The sequence below is a fragment of the Amphiura filiformis genome, chromosome 9 (genome assembly GCF_039555335.1).
Source record: "Amphiura filiformis chromosome 9, Afil_fr2py, whole genome shotgun sequence".
In the NCBI taxonomy this organism is placed as follows: Eukaryota; Metazoa; Echinodermata; class Ophiuroidea; order Amphilepidida; family Amphiuridae; genus Amphiura; species Amphiura filiformis.
Genome location: NC_092636.1, coordinates 12,270,226 through 12,278,688, shown reverse-complemented (window position 1 = coordinate 12,278,688; position 8,463 = coordinate 12,270,226). Strand labels below are relative to the sequence as shown.

Sequence of the window (8,463 nt, the reverse complement as noted above, 5' to 3'; positions counted from 1 at the left end):
TTGACATTACTATGTAAATAAGTTTATGTGCATCAGTCATATCCATAACAAAATATGAATGTCATTAGATTATTGACCAATGAAAACACAGGTAAATGAAAGTCAAGTGTTACGAAAACTAGGTGGACATCTTCCACTAATTGCCTCAGCCATGTTTGGCCCACTCACACAGCAACACACAGAGCACGTAAAGGGACCCAAAAAACTTCACCCGATTTAACACACTTAGCTCTATCGTATATCTTCAGCACCACATTCAGATTTTACCTCTACCCTTCAGCTTCTCAAAACTAGGTGTATTTTATAATTTATTACTGTGCAATATTACTATTTTACTAACTCATCTTCCAACTGATATTAACCCCGAGCAACTGGTAATTACATAACCATCAGGTGGTGTATGACGTGCAGTCCCTAAATTCAGTAAATTTTCATCGTCAACCGTGTAATTGAATGGGATTATTTTGAAATTTTAAAACGCTTGAAATATCACAAACAAATAGGCCTATGTTGATAAATAATATAAATACAAGCTAAAACCGTTGGGGTTCGATAATGAACCCCACAAAACTAACCGAGTATATGGAAAATGCCATACGGCCGGGCGGTTTCACGAGTTGCCGGCTCGATCATGTCATCCGCCGCCTGATAGCCATAACACGGTCACCTAGCCACTGTGCAACACTGGGAACCAATATTTTTAATGAACCCGCTATATTCCTTTCCCGTGCTCAAATATTTTGTGAACCGGTCTCATTTTAAAGGCCATGTAAACAAAACAACACGTGTGCAATTTCAACCAATAAAAATCAATAGATGTTTGCAAAATTACCATATTTAGGTGTCTATCATTTACCGGAAATCACCGTGCTCTATCAATGAAAATCACGCATGACGTAACAGTAGTGCATTATCATGATGGTATTTGCTGCGTGATCAATTACTGGCATTGTGCGCTGATTGGGTAATCTCGGTACCTACTAAATATTCATATCAATCCATCTATGAGTCATGCATGGTTGTAAATGTCCTTTCCACAGTGTGAAGTTTTTAGTGCGTGATCAAATGTAATTTACCTGATATCATGATGACCATGATGCGTGTGTTGTGAGAAGTGCATAAACTTCTAACAATTCAATACTATTTTATCTCCGTGTTCTAACAATAAATGCCATCAGAATAACATTTTCACATGTCATTTTTGTCTTTAGCTTTAAATGTGTCATATAATATAAATGACGTTCTTTAGTTAACTTCCACGTTTACCCAGATATTAGGCCTATTAGCAGTATCAGGTCTCTCTATCTAGTATATACACAGATTTACAGCTCATCTTAACCCCCCCCTTCAGAAAGTCCAATTGGCACGGTACATGTATAATAATTTACTTCCGAATGGTACCTTGCGCCTTTAGCTCCACTTATTCATTTACACCGATTAAAGGATTCTCGTTAAACCAGCAAGCCTGAGTGAGGGCGTTACTGATGTTACATCAGCAGAGCCAAGTGAAGGCCAAGTATCATTAACATATTCTATACGCTATGGTAAAACAAGAAGCACATGCAAGCAAGTATTTTGCCAGTATCAATAAAACTATAATGAGGCTAGCCCAACCCAACTGTACTGTACAATCTGTTGCAATTTTCTGATTTGCATAAAAGTAATGCTAGTTCATGGAAGTTGTAAAACAATTATTTCTTTTAATACAAACATATTCCTTGGTAAGACAACTTTATAGCACTGTTTGAATATCAACATGAAGTAGTAATGACAAATTTAAATGGACACTATCGCCTCTGTAGTTTCCTGATTACATAGACAGCACGAATATTTCATTTTTATTCTGAAACGCCGTGAAGAAGTAAGTAGAACAAAACCCAGCGCAATATGGGTCGAAAATCGCTTCGCGATTTTCGCCCAAAAAGTGACAAGTTATTGTGATTTGTGTATACCGCTAGAAGGTGTGAATCGCTCTATGGTAGGCAATAAAGTGTACTTTGTTAAGTAGTCAGCTTCACTTAAGTGTCAGTAAAATAGAACAAACTTCTGTTGCTGGTAAGCTTAAAACTTGTCATGCTTGTACAGTATTGTAATACTGTAAAACTAAAAGTTGTATACACATGATACAAATTTACAATTAATTAATGTAGCCCAGATGATGGTGGATGCGATATCGCTATTTTTGACGTCGCCATTGGATTAACACATAATCATGAAATCTTCACAAACAATTCTAAATTTGTTATGACTGTGGTGTCAAAGCAAAATTATCTTACTCTAAAACCGTCGGGGTTCTGCAAAGTACCCCACTGCAAGTATGTTAATTGTCCATTTGTAATTGCTAACCGTGTATTTTGAATGGGGCTGTCAGCCCTGTATCTTCGCCAGCCTCGTACGTCACGGTCGCGCGTCCTATGCGGCCTGATGTAGCCTACTTGAATTTACTTCCTTGCTCGAGAAGTCTAACCAAGAATTTGCTCACCGATAGCTTCACATTCTAGGCTAGAGTAGTTGGGATTATGCACTTTCAGTTTCTCACGCGTTTGAACGGGAATTGGATTGCGTACTTTTTCGATGTCTAGTGTAGTACTAGTGAGCAAATTTCTTCAATATTTTGAGAAAATGATGTCAAATTTTCTATTCTATATTGTTTGGTAATAATGTCTTTTGCCAATAGTACTAGTAGGCCTATGTTTAAAGTTGTAATTTTGTGTTTTTGATGGCAAAGATCTGATATTTTCGTTCCCGATTCGAATTCTGAACCCTTCGCAAGGGTGCCGATTTGACAGAACTTTGACGATAATTTTGCCTTTTGGACACTAAAATGCATTAGATCCTTAATTTTGTTTCAACCGAGTCTTAAATTAGCAAGCACAATAAGGTTGGTACCACTTTTATATACATTGATAAAAATTTTAAGATTTTTTTCAAGTTTCTAACCGCGCATAAATCGTTAAGTGTGTATTTCCCATTGACATCCAAAATGGCGTAAGCCAGTCCTTAATATACATAGGTACGGCGTATATAGGACTGGCAAGCAAGTCTAGGCTAGAGACCATTGCATTCAAAATCTAGTCGGATTCGCTGAAGCATGACACCGGTCACCGCGTGTAAAAGCAATGGAAGTTCAGAAGTAAACACAGGCTCAGCTGATCACGACAGGTGAATGCATCAAAAATGTTGCTAAAATTACACTTCAGCAAAATTGTAGACTGTCCAAAATAGGCACATCTTGCTCAAAAGATACTCAAAAAGATACATTTGACTCATGATACTCATCGAAATAACTTTCATCCAAATTTCAACATAAACAGAATAAATAACCTCCGGTGCAAAAAATCGCACCGCTGTCTGACTGAAAAACCATAGCAAAGTACTCTAGCATCGAATGCATAACTATCGTGTGCAAATTCAAAGCTAGATTTCTTGAGTAATTAGTACTTCCATGTTAATATTTCCAAAGCAATGCTTTCATGCAGTGTTCGAAATAAGCACTTATCCTCTTGTCCAAAAATCACTAGGGACAACCAAATTGAGCTATGTACTTATCCCCTGGACAAACATTATATTTTACCTCCAAATATATGACACATTTTGGGGACAACCAAATTGTTTTGAGGACAAGCAGAATTTATGCTTTAGTTGTCCTCGGGACAACCTCCATATTTTCCCTATTTCGAACACTGCTTTCATGACTTTATTTTAAGATTAGAATTTAATGGAATGGTACCGGTTCTTTCGGGAACGGCTTTCTCTAATCTACACCCTACAGCAACGTCGCTATAATTAATTTTTGCAATGAAACATTTGGCAAAAATAAGGAAACAACAGTATTGACAAAGTTGACATGGTTGAAGCCCATTCATATACATGTAGCTAAATTATATAAAGTTCTCTACTTAAGTAGAGAATGTTGTTGGGTTTCACTCATTGTTTAAAACGTGACACATACACCAACTACAGCCCCCGAAATGGTCTACTTTTAGCGGACCTCAACTCCGAAACATTTTATCTGGATCTGGATATGGTTGAGTCGGCAGCTTCAACTAGTAAGTCGTACTATCGCCAACTTTGGTGGAATTACTTTAGGTCAGGTCTACATGTAATGTGCGCGTGAATAATGTGAGAGTGTGCAAAAAAAATTAATTTAGTAATTTAGTGATAGTTAAAAATGCAATCCCCAACCCTTTGCTTTTAAAAGGAGTATTTCGTGATCCTAGCATCCTCTTTTTATGACATTTTTCAGTACATATCCACGAAAAAAGCATATTCCCAAAATTTCAGTTAATTCCGATTTTGCGTTTGCGAGTTATGCATGATTATGTGTATTACACTGCCCCATAGACAATACGTTGTAATTTCGCGATATCTTTGCTAAACAAATTAATCTGCAAGAAATATTTTGTACATAAACATTATGTAGCCAGAGTATATTCCAGTGATATAAAAATCTCAACTTTTTTTGAGAAAAGTGGGGGGATGAGGCTGTGGATCACGAAATGCCCTTTTAAGTGTGGGTCACGCATGCAATATGTAGTATTGCAGCGTGGTAAAGCGAGTCTCTCTCACAACTATAAAGTAATGGTAGTTTTTTACTCTGTTCAAAATGTGACATTTACACCAAATACGGCCCCCGAATTGTTGAGTACAGTGTCAGTTAAGGCAGTGACTCAAGCCCGGATATTCGGTACCCGCCCGTTTTTCCCTACCGGATACAAATTCCATTTACGGATTACCCGAAAAAAAAAAAAAAAAAATTTAAATTTTGTTTTCAAAGGTTTTTTCGGTTTGCAGAGTCTCTAGACCTAGACCTAAATGCTAGGATCATGGTTGACCTAAAAAAATAAAATAAAATAAAAAAATTGAATTTTGCACATTGTTTTGTAATTTTAATATGAAAATTGATACATAGTTTTCATGTCATACTCTATTAATGATATCAATGCATTTTGATATCATTAATAAATGTATGACATGAAAAAAATCAATTACATATTAAAATTACAAAACAATGCAAAAAATTTTTTTTTTTTTTAGGTCAACCATGATCCTAGCATTTAGGTCTAGGTCCAGAAACACTACAAAACCGAAAAAAAAAAAAAAAAATTTTTGGTTTTTTTTTGCAATTTGAAGTACCCGTTACCCGCCGAAATTTACCTCGGGTACCCTTGGGTGACCTTAACCCACTAACCAATATAAACTCGTTCTTCCTCATACCAAGCTGCACCCACCCACCAAGTTTGAGGAACGTGCGACCCCTAGTCTCCGAGAAAAGAGGCGGACAGACAAACAGACACACAAACACACAAACAGACAGATTCTGGTGAATTATAGTAAGATAATTAATAAGAGAATTAAGCACATTTAGTCAGATATTTAGGTTAGTAAACTTTATCTGTATAAATGTAAGCTTTGGATCATTTAAAACACCTGTTACGTTCCATGATCTGGATAATATATGTGACAGTAATTCGTGATTTTTGAAAATTTGCACAATGAAACGTTGTTAAAATTAGGAAGTAATTAATATACATGTAATAAGAGATTTTCATTTGGATTTAATTATTTGGATTATAAGATTATATCTGCAAAATATCCAATGTAGCATTTACATTTGACAACATTTTATGTGCAGAAGGTCCAATTTGAAAAAAAAAAATGCATTTGAAAATGTTTACATTGACATCTGTGTATTAATTAGTCATAAAATTAAAAGGATTTTCAACTTCAAAATGGTGCAATTAATTGGAGAATGGTAATACAGGGTGTCCCAATAAAAACAGAACCCTCATTGTGCCCTCTTTTTCTTCTAATTCTGAAAAGATAATCAAATATATTTTGGTATGTAAATAAACCTTTATTCATTAGCTTTTAAACAGAAAGAAAAATTTAAATCGGCACACAACTCTTGAAGATCTACATGTATATGCTCTTTTAAGGGGGTACTACACCCCTGGTCAATTTTATGCCAATTTTTGCATTTTTCTCAAAAATTATAGCACATTGGTGACAATTAAGATGTATATTATAGGGGCAAGGACTACAACTACTGCACTGAAAATTCAGCATTTCAAGGCAAGTAGTTATTGATTTATTGATCAAATACTGGTTTTCCCTCATTTTTGACTGTAACCCCACAACTATTGTCTGTGCTGAAATAAAATTTACAATGCAGTAGTTGTAGTCCTTGCCCCTATAAATATACATATCTTACTTGTCCCCAATGCGCTATAATTTTAAAGAAAAATGCAAAAATAGGTACAAATTTGGGCAGGAGTGTAGTACCCCCTTAAAGAAATGTATCAGTTTTTTACTCTGTCCATGGAGGAGGTTTGGCTACTTCAAAGATTGAAAAGGAGTACATGTACCATGCATGAATATCAAGCAGTGTCAATGATAACGTTATAAAATAACGAACTTTAATTAGGGAATGGGCTTTACCGGTGGGGTATAGGCTGTGGATTGTGTTAAAGCCTCATTTGCTGAGGAGGACGCCCTCACTGAATTTTTCAAATTCTTTTTTTCACACGATTATATTGTACTTTATTAAACCAATATGGTCATTTTCACAGTAAAGGGTGTAACTTTTGATTTTAGGGTCAAAATTTCAAACCACTTAAATATGTTTCTGTTTACTGAAATCATGCATAGAAGCAACTTAAATTCCAGTAAAATAATGTTTCAAGGCTTAAACCTTTTGATTTCTAATTGAATTTCAGTTGTGACAAAAATTAAATTATCACAGCAAGTCATTTTTTTTGTTTCGGAGGCTTCATGTTAACAATTGTTAAACATTGCAGAAGTAGTTTTTTGAAAACAACAGTGTTGGGATCATCTAAGCTGTTATTTTCTTGTGTGTATTGAATCAATGATTCTATGCGGCAGATATTGTAGATTTATCACATGTTAATTTTTTCACCCATTCGTTAAGTATGGTGTTTTTTGCAAGTGAAGCCTCCGAAACAGGCTTTTTTGGGTATCAGTATATTTTTCAAACATTAACCATAATGTCAAATTTTTTTTAAATTTATGACATTCTGCACATATCAAGTAATAATTACAAAGCAGATATCAATATGAAACACACCAATTTAGATATGCATAGATGATAATTAATCTTATTGTTGTTTCGGAGGCTTCATTTGTTTCGGAGGCTTCAATTGTTAACGGAAAGTTTGTGTTGGGTCCCATTTTCAAACGGTGATATATATCTCCACGATTTAAAAACATGTGACTTGAGGATCTACTTTGCTACATTTTGATAAATATATTGGATGAGCTCTTTTATTTATATTTGCACAAGCTTGCTGAACAGTTTGTTTCGGAGGCTTCAAAAAAGTTAACGGAAAAACGGCTCTTTGAAGTCAAGATTTTATAAAAATTTTAAAAGCTTGCAAATCGACTAATTTTTGTTACCCATTTCAAGTTAAGATAACAACTGTTATGAATCAAGAAAAAGTGAAGAAATAACCAAGAATTATGAACCAAAGCTACACCCACAAAGTTTGTTAACAATTGTTAACGGAAAATGAAGCCTCCGAAACGACAAATATCAAAGTCCGGTTCTCAAAAATACAGGGCTGTTCACAATTAAATCTAATGTGGCAGTGTTTACTGAACATAAGACTGTACTTTCAGGATAAGAAAAATTATCCATGAACTAACTGAAGAAAACACAGGGTTTTACAAAAATGTTACTGTTTTTTATAGTTTTTCAAAATGGCAATATTAAGTACATTTAAGCCTGCTAAAACTGAGCGCAGTAACTCCCAAAGCTGATTATGCTACCCAAGGTAGCTGCTAACTAGATGACTTATGTGGCCAAAAATCATGGAATTCTGTGGCTTTATTAGAACACTACGGATTAAAATGTTAAAAATCCAAAGTTACACCCTTTACCGTGAAAATGACCATATACATGTACCTTGCAAAAATCAAGACTCTAGGTGGTGTAGTTTTGTCAAAATCCGAGATTTTGAATAAAACGCCTGAATCAGCGTTTTATTATTACGATGGAATTATTACTCGAACGCATACACGATGTTCATAACACACAGTATGCATTACGGCGGCGTGCGGACGGTGATATACACAACAAAGGGTCGTACCATAACATGACCGAAGGAGTAGTACGTATTGGCGACAATGTGCACTAGTAGTAAAATCCAATTTTCTTTGCTTTGCCGTAGTTGTTCGGCTCAAAAATAAAAGGGATATATCTGACAGTAAAAGCTAACATTTTATGGCAAAGAAATGCTAATCTATTTTGTTTGAAAATGTTATAATATGGCTTTAAGTGTCATTAACTTGTGGGCAAAATGGATGTGGGATGGGACTTCTCTTGCTATACTTGCAATTAAACTTATTTTTCTTGGTTATTTATGCCTTTTTGTTTTAATATTAAGTTCCTTACTTTCTTACTTTGTTGTTTCTTGCTTTCTTTTTATTTACAACATGTCATTT

General features: G+C 35.0%; 1 protein-coding gene across 2 annotated transcripts in view; it reads left to right on the top strand.

The window, feature by feature from the left end:
* The first annotated feature begins 1,918 nt into the window (after positions 1–1,918).
* Positions 1,919–8,463, top strand: part of LOC140160632 (putative divalent cation/proton antiporter TMEM165) — a 40,556-nt gene continuing 34,011 nt past the window's right edge. The window contains exon 1 of one of the 2 annotated variants that reach the window (XM_072183885.1): positions 1,919–1,978. The gene's annotated coding sequence lies outside the window, so the exon portion shown is untranslated. Of the gene's footprint in view, positions 2,056–8,463 lie in introns of both variants that reach the window. The other variant, XM_072183886.1, reaches the window with a different exon arrangement.